At 36.4% G+C, this 12,197-nt stretch overlaps 1 protein-coding gene across 1 annotated transcript in view; it reads right to left on the bottom strand.

Moving 5' to 3' along the window:
- The window catches only part of LOC117314936 (acetylcholinesterase-like), a 171,455-nt gene that overhangs the window by 157,320 nt on the left and 1,938 nt on the right, over positions 1 to 12,197 (bottom strand). The window lies entirely within an intron of this gene.

The following is a 12,197-nucleotide window of genomic DNA, read 5'->3' as shown; positions in this document are numbered from 1 at the left end:
GGAGAACCTGTTCAGTAGGGTATTACGTCAATCAATGAGTTGACCTCTCCTGTATGAACCCTGTATTTATTGACATAATAAATGACGTATACCTGAACCAGATAGAAATCCGAGTCGATAATGTCACCGTTACCTAATGACAGGATTAAAGAACGAGAAAAGATAGTTAGATCGAATGGGAATGGCATTCATTGAATAATTAACCTGGAATTCATTGAATGCCTGTCAAACTCCAGTATTGAATTCATGATTCATCATAATTTACATTTAGTAAAAATGATGCTTTACAAATAAGGACAGGTCCAAATAAGTTAGACTCAAGTAAAACATCACGTCCCTGTGATACACACTAGGAGAGGTCCAAATACATGTAGACTATCACAAATTCTCAGGTCCCTGTGATACACACTAGGAGAGGTCCAAATACATGTAGACTATCACAAATTCTCAGGTCCCTGTGATACACACTAGGAGAGGTCCAAATACACGTAGACTATCACAAATTCTCAGATCCCTGTGATACACACTAGGGAAGGTCCAAATACACGTAGACTATCATAAATTCTCAGGTCCCTGTGATACACACTAGGAGAGGTCCAAATACACGTAGACTATCACAAATTCTCAGGTCCCTGTGATACACACTAGGAGAGGTCCAAATACACCTAGACTGTAACAAATTCTCACATCCCTGTGGTACAAACTAGGGTAGGTCAAAATACATCAAATTGTAACAAATCATCACGTCCCTGTGATACACACAGGGATAAGTTCAAATACATATAGACTGTAATAAAACATCATGTCCCTGTGATACACACTAGGATAGGCCCAAATACCTCTAGACTGCGACAAAGTAGGGGCATTTTCTACGTGGTTAAAACAATTTGATAGTTTTTTTATATCAAGGAATATAAATAGCTGTGTGGTACAGTATTGTACTATAGTTGTCTGAGTTGATATTTAAATATAAATATTTCGCTTTTGTTTCGTCTACACAGCACTTATGACAGAACATATGCATTTGAAAAGCAATAGATTTTTTGTAAACTATCATGCTCCTAGTTTTTATCCATCTTGGTTTTTTATGAATATCATGACTGTTTAAGCATTTCATCTTACCCGAACAGGCGTCTGTACGTATATAACGTGCATTTGTTCGACGCCATGCCAATGTTTGACAAACGCTGAGAAGCCAGACAAACCCCAGGGATATATTTACAAGTGACCCTCAAAAAGCCACACTCGTTTGTCATTTTACAAAAAATGATTTAAAAATCATAGATTATGTCGTTATGGACCAACTGTCTGGACGCTGATGTACGACCATTGAGTCCGTCTCAGAATCTCTGTACGAGGCGATTTACAGGAACCATATTGTCGGCGCACCTGGTTCCGGCGCCGTCCTTAACGGAAATTCCTGGGCGTTTCACTTTCAAATCGGAAGCATTGAATTACTGTTAAACGTCGATATCAGACAGAGATTCAGCTGCGAACTTACGCGAGTTCTTCAAATTGTGTTGTATTTTTGCATACAATTATTTATTTTATTATTTTTTTCTTTTTAATTTTAGATATTTACCACTTTTGGGTTTCTCCCCTTTAACTCAGGTGTGAAATAATAATTGTCTGTCTCATTTGTTTGTTATTTGATTAATTTCCTCTTGTTTCGTAGTTACACCTGTTCTGAATTGCTTAATTTCCTCTGGGCTTCAGTTTTGATATTTGAATAATTGTTTTGTCTCAATGTTTCAGCAAATTATGTAACATAACTCCTCTAGCAAAGCTTTCCTCTCAGATTTAGACGGTTTTGTGTTAAGAGCTAGATTTGTTTCCACGTGTGTCAATCTTTGTACCTTTTTATTATTATTAGGTTTTGTTATCGTTTGTTTCGACATCGCTACCTTTCTGTAAACTAGCTGTTTTAAAATAATCTTGGATGGGATCAACAAGAATATTTAAACATTTCTGTTAAATCTTTTTGTCATCTTTTCAGACTTTTTGTCCTATCGTTCCTATATAATCATATAAAATTTAGGAACTCTTTTGTAAAAGGAGGTACGTATGACAGCTGACATATCAGAGTTCGTTAAATACATCTCGTCTGTCAATTACCACACTGTAGGTACAATGTACGTCTCACTTCCCCGCGTCATCCTGAAGTGTGACGAAGGCTATTTGACAATATGACAATCACTCATACGGTCTTGTATATTAAAAAAAAAAACTTGATAGAAATCGTTCGGGTTCTGTCTGACAGTTAAACAGTTATATAACGGATGCTCTATAGAACTGGGCTGGTGGGAGGGGACTTCAAAATCCCGAGAGTACCAAATACCTTCACTGTCTCTGTCGATTTCTGTTAATTGCTGACAAATCTGTAGCAGTCGGCTTGTTTGAGTTGATATCAGCATGCTTTATGTTACACATTTATAACATTGAAAATATCATTTCTATAAGGGTTTTTTCATGTGTGCTTCATCAACACATTATGTCCATTTTCATTGTTTTAATTTGAAATTATGTTTGCATTCCTTTTAATGTAATTTATTGATTTCGTTCCCCGATCGGACATAAAAAGGTGAAATCACGTAAGCGGCCGGGGTTCGATTCCCCGATCCGACATAAAAAGGTAAAATCACCTAAGCGGCCGGGGTTCGATTCCCCGATCCGACATAAAAAGGTGAAATCACCTAAGCGGCCGGGGTTCGATTCCCCGATCCGACATAAAAAGGTGAATCACCTAAGCGGCCAGGGTTCGATTCCCCGATCCGACATAAAAAGGTGAATCACCTAAGCGGCCGGGGTTCGATTCCCCGATCCGACATAAAAAGGTGATCACCTAAGCGGCCGGGATTCGATTCCCCGATCCGACATAAAACGTATAGTCGCCAGGGTACTCTTGTTCCTTCCCACGGTAACACCCCTAGCGCGCTTCCATCTGGCTAACATGAATGATTAGTATAAGTTGATATAACTTGTTTCACAATTGTTGTAAAATAAATATCGATGAAATGTCAAGATCCCCGGCTGTGTGTGACACAATGTGCACATAGAACTATTAAGTTTGCTTTGCCGTGTTCAACTTTTTGCGTTTTCACACAAAATTTAAAGCTATACGTATAATGAATGTGTTTTAGCTGAAATTATGAAACAGACTATGAATTGCTTTCGTTTATAAGGAACAATTCTTATTAGACTCAAGCTTCCATTTTCCCCTTTGCTTCATTGTTTCTTTTTTCATCGGTACTATATATCTAGTCATGCGCATAACGACATACGGTGCAAATCGCTGAAGGGTAATTATTGGTTTGATCGGACGAATTTGTTAATTAATGGTAATCAACTGTGCTATATTTAATGAGTCATCTTTAACTGCCTGTAATGAAAAGTAAGCAGGTCTTAATGTCATCTTTAAAACCCGGAAACTTTTATAGTCTGAGTCCACTGACATATGATGCTATTTCTGGATGGTCGCATCACTCTCTCCGCAAGTGCGGAACTTTAGGGGGAATATATAGATATAATTATACATTGTTATCGTTATCATCATATTCTGAACGGCCACTCAACACTCAGCAGGTCATTAGGGCCAATAGATGGTGAGCAAAGGGTTCCAAACGAAACAACATTAAACAAGCTAAATAAATGTAAATATGATGACACATACACATAAATACTGCTTGTATAGAAAAATGAATATGGCTGTTTTTAGTGGTAAAGACTCTAAAAAAGTCATATTTTGTAGATGTTAAGACATAAAAGTCAATATATTGACGGTTTGTGATTATCACGAAGAAGATGTTGTGTCTAGTCCTTCATTAAAATGACTGCACATGCGTTGCATAACAATTCTGAATGCTTCCGGTACAACTGAAATTGCCGTGAGTGTTTAGGCGGAAATTGTATAACACTTAATTTGACTACTCTTTTGGCTGCTACTCCACACAAGCGGGCGAAATCTGTTATTCCAAAGATAATATCCATTTTATCAAGCTCTCTAGAATTCGTGACATACCAGCTGGTCTCCAAGACAACAGGACGAGCGTGTCCAGTTGTGGTATTGAAATCCATGTTGTTGAAAGGCGCTTTGTAAGTATAGTGATAACTACATATATTGTTCTTCTTAAATTTGAGAATGTCTTTGAAAAATAAGTACTTAATTAAAAAATAACTCTTTTAAGGAGCAACAACTTTCATAATGAAATATACGAGTCATTCGGAACATCTCGTCCCATCCCTCAAGACCACCATACTCATGGTGCTGATTCCAAGATTTACCGGAATTGCGATGATTGATATACCTGTGACGTCAGCAGAGGTATGTGTTGATTACGTCACAAGACGATCAACAATTCGTACACAATGTACGGCCTCTCAGTCTCACGGATCAACATCGCACACACATCTGCTATGCTTCAGGAATCTCAAGAGAACGAGCCCACAATGTAGATAAGATCTATGTCAACGAGACGCTTACATTGAACTTGTTTTGTTTGAAAACAAACGTCAGAGTGAATTAGTAACACGATATCTAAGAAAGATGCAGGTCGACTCGCCCCTTAGTTCACACCTTGTAGGTGAGAGGATATGCTCGTTTAGTTAGGAACTAAAATAACAATTTGAGCAATCGGGCTTACAGATGCCGGTTAGAATGTGAGTTTAATAACCTATATACTCTTTCTATTTTCCTCAAAGGAGTGTTCCTTTTAAGAGAAGCCTATATTAAGGTATTTCTGCTTTGAACACGTGCGCTACAGGTAAAAGTATGTTGTTACATGTACCATTCCTCCGCTGTCAGTGTGTACCTGTCAAGTCCGGAAATTAAGGCACATCAGAGGGGAAGATTATTCCGGGGCCTAAAAGGGAGAAACTATTTTTCTTAGTCGCTTTTAAATTTTTTAGTTTCGCTTATTCGGCGGTATTTATTTATTTCTTTTATTTCATTAATTTATCTATCAGAGTAAATTCCCATTGATAGATTCGGTAAAAATAAATATTATTTTTATCCCATAGCTTGATTCACTAGGAGAATCAGGGGCACCTTGGGTAACATGTGAGAAATTATTTGGTTATACGGAGATGGTTAAAATGGGGTAAAACCTTCTGTTATTCAATAATAGATAGAAAAAAAAACATATGTGTATGGGCTTTAAAATGTTTGAAAATCATGATCACAGCATCATTATAGCATACGAGCGAACTCGTCTCTACTTTATATTGGTGAACCATTAGGTATGCTTCTACGTATTGCTATCAAATTATTTTTGTATTCAGAAATCAAAATTCAAAAATAAACATTTAGACTGAATTAAATTGAATCGAAGTATATTGAACTGTATTGAATTGTAAATACTGTGTATGATTTATAGATGTCAAGGTAAGTATAAGTATGTGTCTGATGTATGTATGATATGGTGGTGATACTGTATAATGTAGGTGTCGCTGTAGTCATCAATAAATTAATGTATTGTTACATGACGCCGTTACACAAGGTCAAGGTCGCAATAAGGTCACCTCTCATGGTCACATACGTATCTGTTTGTGAGTCGCAAAAGAGGTCACCTACCAACTTAACCAAGGTCAAAGAAGCTTGTTTGTGATTCTGATCAGTTGCTATGTGAATGTGGAACATGTACGATCACAATCAGCAAAGCGCTTGTTCCATAGACACATGCAAATGTCACCCAATGATTTGCCGCATCCAATAATATGCAATGCAAATTCTCTGTCTAAATGCTGATACGATCAGTCAGGTTCCGGACGTTATTTCCGGACGAGCTACATTTGTAGAGCAGTGATGACGAGCCCATGTGTTGCTGCAGACAATCCACGTCACTGTCGCTATAATACAGATGTTTGTGTCTGATATTGAATAACGAGTCGTATTTATTTCCCCACAGTCCGTGCCCGATTTTAGAGCTACATCCCAAGTTTTTGTGATATTTCATTAAATTTCATATTGTGCAATCGAACAGGAAATATGAATACTTATGCTAATGTGTACATGTAGCCAACACCACAACTTTCACTACGCTGTGCATCTGTATTGTTCGTACGACAAAGTCGTATTTTCTCTGTTTCAGATAAAATTTTCACATTTTCTTAAACTGCAATAAAAAAAATCATCGAATTTCATTTTTTTTTTTTTTTTTTTTGGAAAACAGAAATTACGAATCCATAATACAAACATTCAATTATAGCAAAAACTTGGGAAGAAGCTGTATTATCTCTGAACCATGTTACCCTGAGAACATAACAGAATTATCGATCTTTTCATATTTGAGGAGGTGACCAAAGGTCATTCAGAGGTCGATGGGCAGTTAGAAGTATTTGGAGAACCTCTTTCAGTAATTGCCTGGACGGATTCTGTCCAGCTGTCCCGCTATGTTATCATTCCATCCAAGTTTGATGGACTCTCGGTATAGTGTAAGGAATTTAGACTTCACAGGAATAGCGGTTTATAAGGTCTTCGTTTGCCCTTCTCCTCATATGTTTAAACACTTCATACTGTTTAATCGCTGTAGTACAATGACGTCATCGATGGTCAGAAGATTACTCAGCATCGCCCTTATTCGGCTCACCTCGGCAGATTCCGGTACTCTACACTAAAATTACCTTTCATAAAAAGTAGTTGTTTATAATAGAATAGCCTTTTAATCATAAACAATTTCTTTTTATGAAAGGTAATTTTAGTGTAGGGTACCGGAATCTGCCGAGGTGAGCCGAATGCATCGCCCGGAAATATTTCGGGATAACGTTACTTTACGAAAAAGTAAACATTAGGAGCATTCTCTTTTGGAACTTTTCACTATAAATCTTATAATTTGACAACTTATCAATTCTGATGAAATCTAAATGCGAAATTACAGCAATAGAAAAAATGTTATGTAAATTTATATTTCATATGATTGCATTATACATGTTGAAAAATATTTATGCAAATTGAAATTGTACATCAATACCGCAAACTCACGAATTTAGTTTTCAGTAGAATTAGCCAGGGTATACTGTCCGACTGCTACAAATCATGGCAATAATATACATGTATATTGCTGGATCGTCTGGTCACAGTTGTTTCCGAAAAATACGGATATTTAGCATTTCTGCCGTAGTATTGAAAATTTTGTTGTTGACATTTCGGCCTGATTTGTACTCATAGGCATGGCTTCTTTTCAAATTCACAACAGTGTTGAAAATAATGAAACTCATTTATAAAAATAACTCTTAAAATAAAAATACTGGTATTTCTGTAAACAAATATATACATTAAATGCGTTTTACATCTTGTTTTTGTTTATTTCATGTTGTGAATGGCGATAAGATCATGTTCTCAAGGTCGCCTAAAAGTCTTCTGAATGCGCTGACAACATCACAAGTCATATCACGTACGATATCGCTGTTCAGCGACGTTTAACAGGTCAATTTATGTTCACAACCTTGAAGATAAAGTCGAACCATCACTAAAACCTCTAGTTTGTTCCATTTCAACACAATGTACCTATATAGCACACTCTCGTATTTGATCGTTTGTGTGAAGCCAGGCGTGGAAAGTTTCGCCATTTTGTACCTTTACACCAATAAACAGGTATTCTGGCCTCAGTTTTATCGGTCGCAATCAGCGTCATTTAGATTCTTTGCATACCGCCTCGTATAACGTGAGATCCTCGTAACACAAACGTTTTAAAGACGTTGGGCTATTCCATGAATGACGTAAGCACTGGTGATATAAAAACTTAACAGAGTCCGGAATGGTTGTATGATGTCGATTTTATGTAACTATAGTAGCAGAGCTAACGTTAAATTGTTTACCAGTTTAAAAGGCGAATTTGCGGCATCCAGTACAAACGGGGGAGGTCCGTATCATTGTCATCAATTTGTATTTTGGTTTGGTTTATTTTGTTGAATCATTGAGATGCACGTTGTTTACAATAAGCTGTGAATGTTATATTGATCACTCGGCTTTTTCATGTAACTGTACTGATAGATATGTATGAATAATCATGTTGTTACATTGTACTCTCACTAATGAGCCGATAGGTCCACAGAATAAAAACTAACTTGAACTTGAACTTGATCATTCAGACCGATCACTCTCAATCTCGTTGAATTGTGTGATAATTTATGGGAATCAAGCTCTATGGAGTACAGTTTTACGATTGACCAGTATACATCGAATCTCTTGTCTGAAGTATTGTTCTCTGTTCCATTCGAAAGGTTTCTTTGAAAGTTGTACAACGGCTCCTTTTAGAAAATTCCAGACGTGCTTTGTCATTATAGACTTAGTATAAAACCATGGATTTACGACATGTACAGGTATAAAAATAACTTAGGAAACCATAAAACGTGTTAACTAAATGTTAAACACCCACGTGGAAGGTTTTATTCTGAACATTGGTTTATATTAAATGTTTAGTCGTAGACAGATCAAAGAGGCTGTAAAGTGTAGCTACAGCAACCAGGCAGTGAAGGTGGACAGTTAATATCCTACGGAAACCAACCATTCTTGGAGAAAATGGCAACCAAACACATTAAAATGCACCACGCCTAGCAACGCTAAGAACCAAGTGACGGAATTCAAAATATAAACATCGCGTCAATAACCCAAGTGATCAAAAGGACAATGTCTTTGTATCGCGGCGTTCGTGAAACTTTCACAACATGCTATTAACTATCACCTGGGAAAATTTATAATTTTGTTTACAATGATATGTTCATAGAAAACCTGATATCAGATTGATTCTATCTGTACTCTTCCAGTAAATACATCTCCAGAACGAGGCTCTCTATTGTTACACCTGTGTTGAAGGTAAGTATCTGTGTGAATAAGTCCATATCGTCAGAATAATAGTAAATGGAATGTATTACTGTTCCAATCGATCCTTACACTTATATACACACCTAATTTGAGGATATTTTTGGACTGGGCCATCTGCGTCATGATCTGATCCTAAAAACAGCGAGGTTATAAGTTAATTTTTGGATAGATCGCCTAAAGTTCTATGAATAATGACGACTGACATGACCTCGATTTTGATTCCTGTCATGAACAGTCATGGTCGTATAGGCATCCTTTGTAGTAGCTGGTGGCTACCTCATTGAACAGCATACAGGAGGTTAGCCGGATGTTATTATGCAAGTTTTTGTAGCTGGTGGTTTCCTCATCTTACGGGGGCGCTGTCGCATGTTATTAAGCGACTTGTAGTAGTTAGTGGTTACATCATTGAACACCGTACGGATGGTCCGTCGCATGCTTTTACCGTCTTATATTATTAAATTAATAGGTGTATCTTGTCCTCCTGATGTACCAAAGCACCAAGGGGGGTTCCATGATCTCAACTTCCGTGAGAACCAGACTCTTAAAACAGTTTAGTTATTTATGTAGTTTATTCCATATTGACCACTGCTATAGCAAGGGAACAAAGAGCGTGACACATCTAGTTAAGCGGATACCCTAATACTTCCTGTCAATGCTGTTTCCGATATGCATGCAGAAAGTCGCATCCTAGAATCAAATTCGAAGTTATCTCCTTCCCATTTTTTATTGTTATTGTTGTTTGTTTTGTTTTTTATCATTTTTCTTCTGTAATCTAATGGTCGTTGCCATCTGGTATATTTTCCGTGATGTTTCTGATGTTGACAACTATACAAAAATACTAATACTAAAATCGCAGCTGGTATCCTAGACTCCGGATATACGGCACAGATTTAAATATATATATATTTCAATTGAACCACATATGATTTAATCACTATTCCAGACCACACAAATAAAACTGTAATACATTACAGTACATTAGAATGTTTGATGTGAATACAACTGCCTGTTAGTCTACGTCGGAGTTACGCTTCTCTCTTTTTTCGCGAGACTTGGTAATTATGTGTGAAGTGTTCCCACTTTTTAAGTTGATGCTTTCATAAACAACGACTGGAAGAAGCCTTGGATATGTTTTGGTTTATAAAGACTAATAGATCTTTCAGTCTTCAACACTGGCGATATTGTATACTGTTTGAGATATCCCTGTGCACATCGTACAGGAGAGCTGCTACTCAAGGGAGGTAAGTTCGACTTCTTTATCTTATTCATTGAAAATACGATTTTTTTTTTTTGTGAAAATAAATAATGTTACGTTCGGTAAAGATGTTTCTTTATATAAACACCATCGACTTCTCTACATGCAGTTTTTGATTTTTTTGAATTTCAATATTTCTGTATAATTGTTACGTTGACATTTTACATATATTACTCAGTTTATAAGTTACAAGTATTTCTAGCGGAGCAGTCTTCCAAACCGAGGCCCTATCGCGTGAGGAGTTGGCTCAGCTCGATAAACATTTATTTTTTATTTTTATTATCGACATTTTTTTTTAATAACAAAAAACAAAAACAAATGTCCAGTGGTTACCTTGGTCAGCTTAGATAGAACACAAATTGATAGTGATTTTTTTGTTAACAATTAAAGACATATATGAATTGAAAAGTTAAATTTGACGAGCCATTAAGCTGCTAATGCTTGGTGAACCTGACTCGGTACATAACCTAGAGAGAATGAGACAGAAGACATACATCAAATATGTTTTCCTACTTAATACACCCTCATCTTATCTTTTTATAATTGGAATCTTCATGTTTACCGGATACCGAACATCAATTTGAACCAGGATCTTTTTTCTTCTTTTATTCTATAGTAAGTTGTGTAATAACGGAGAACCCACCATTTCACAATTCCTGCTTTATAATTAACCGACACATGACGAGGAATTATGATAAATAGAATATCTAATTCGCTTCAAAAGATTATTTATAAAAAAAACAATTTCTCTGTTTTTTCCTTTGATGCATCACTGGTAATTCAGTTAAAACTTTGCATGAATTTCGTAAACCTACTTCTTTCTTTGAAGGTGTTAATTCCGAAACAAATGTGTGAGGTTTATTATCAGATGACGTCACGTTTTAAATTGATATAGTGTTGGTAGTAACACCTACATCATCTGATATCGAGAGAAGAACAAGTTTTATATATTTTTGTAAGAAAATGCGTTAGCTTCAGTTACAAAGGTATTTAAATAGAATTTAAAAAATATATGTTTGTTTTCTAGTATATACAGTTGCAGCATATTAAAACAATATTTCTATTTTATGTACGATTACAAAAAATGATACTTGGAATTCGCATCAGCCTAGTTTAAGGGTGTATGTAACCTTTTCCATTTTCATCATCGGTCTACCTTACGGTTATCTCCCTTTGTCCCATAGTCTACCTAACGGTTATCTCCTGTTAACTTGTTTAATTAGAAATTAACTACATTTAACTTAGTCTTAGATTTCCCGATATTTGCCGACCTCAGATGTCTCTTTCAACGTTTATATTTCAGATCCCGACTCATCGAAAACCATGTATATTTTACCAATTCCAGACATCTCGAACTTCAAATAGATATTTTTCCGATATCGAGCTATCCAAACATTTCATCGACCAACATATATCTCGAACTACCTTCATTTATTTTTCTATCTAGATATACATGTATCTATATGAGATATCTCGAACAACATTTTTTTTTTAAATACCACGATATTACTACATTTATCAAACCCCGGATATCTCGAATTTCACAGATTTCTTTTCATGTCCTGAATCCCGGGATACCGCCTCATTTTACTAGCCCCGGGTATCTCGAACTTCATCTTCGCAGTAGTCAATGTTGACATGTACACGTGGGTTACACAGCCGACCAAGACATTCTCCGCGTTATACATAGATTGACATGGCTTTGAAACGTGTGTAGATTTAATTGTACATACACTCGTCGCTTTACAGCCGAGATATGCGTGAACATGACAGTCCCGTTTGTTGTGAAAATCCACTCATTGTAAACTTCTGACCCACTCGTCCATGATTAAGGACCTACTAGCTATAAACACATATAGGTCTGGTAGCTACAGTTACTTAACAGTCCCCAGGTCTACTAGAACACTTGGAAACGTTTCACTGATTAGCTTTTAAAAATCTAATTTTTTACAAATATAGAACAAAATTAAACAAGCACAAGATATCAATCGAGAACAGCTAGAAGGCCTAACCCTCAAATTTCGCCATAAACGTGTTTATAGTTGTTGGCTCGGTACGGGTGTTCATCGCTAACGATGGTTGATGTATAGACTTGTGGAGAGTACAATCTGTAATGGGTATTTA

The sequence above is a fragment of the Pecten maximus genome, chromosome 17 (assembly GCF_902652985.1).
Source record: "Pecten maximus chromosome 17, xPecMax1.1, whole genome shotgun sequence".
NCBI lineage: Eukaryota > Metazoa > Mollusca > Bivalvia > Pectinida > Pectinidae > Pecten > Pecten maximus.
The sequence above is the reverse complement of the archived record's forward strand: the minus strand, read 5'-3'. Positions and strand labels throughout refer to the sequence as shown.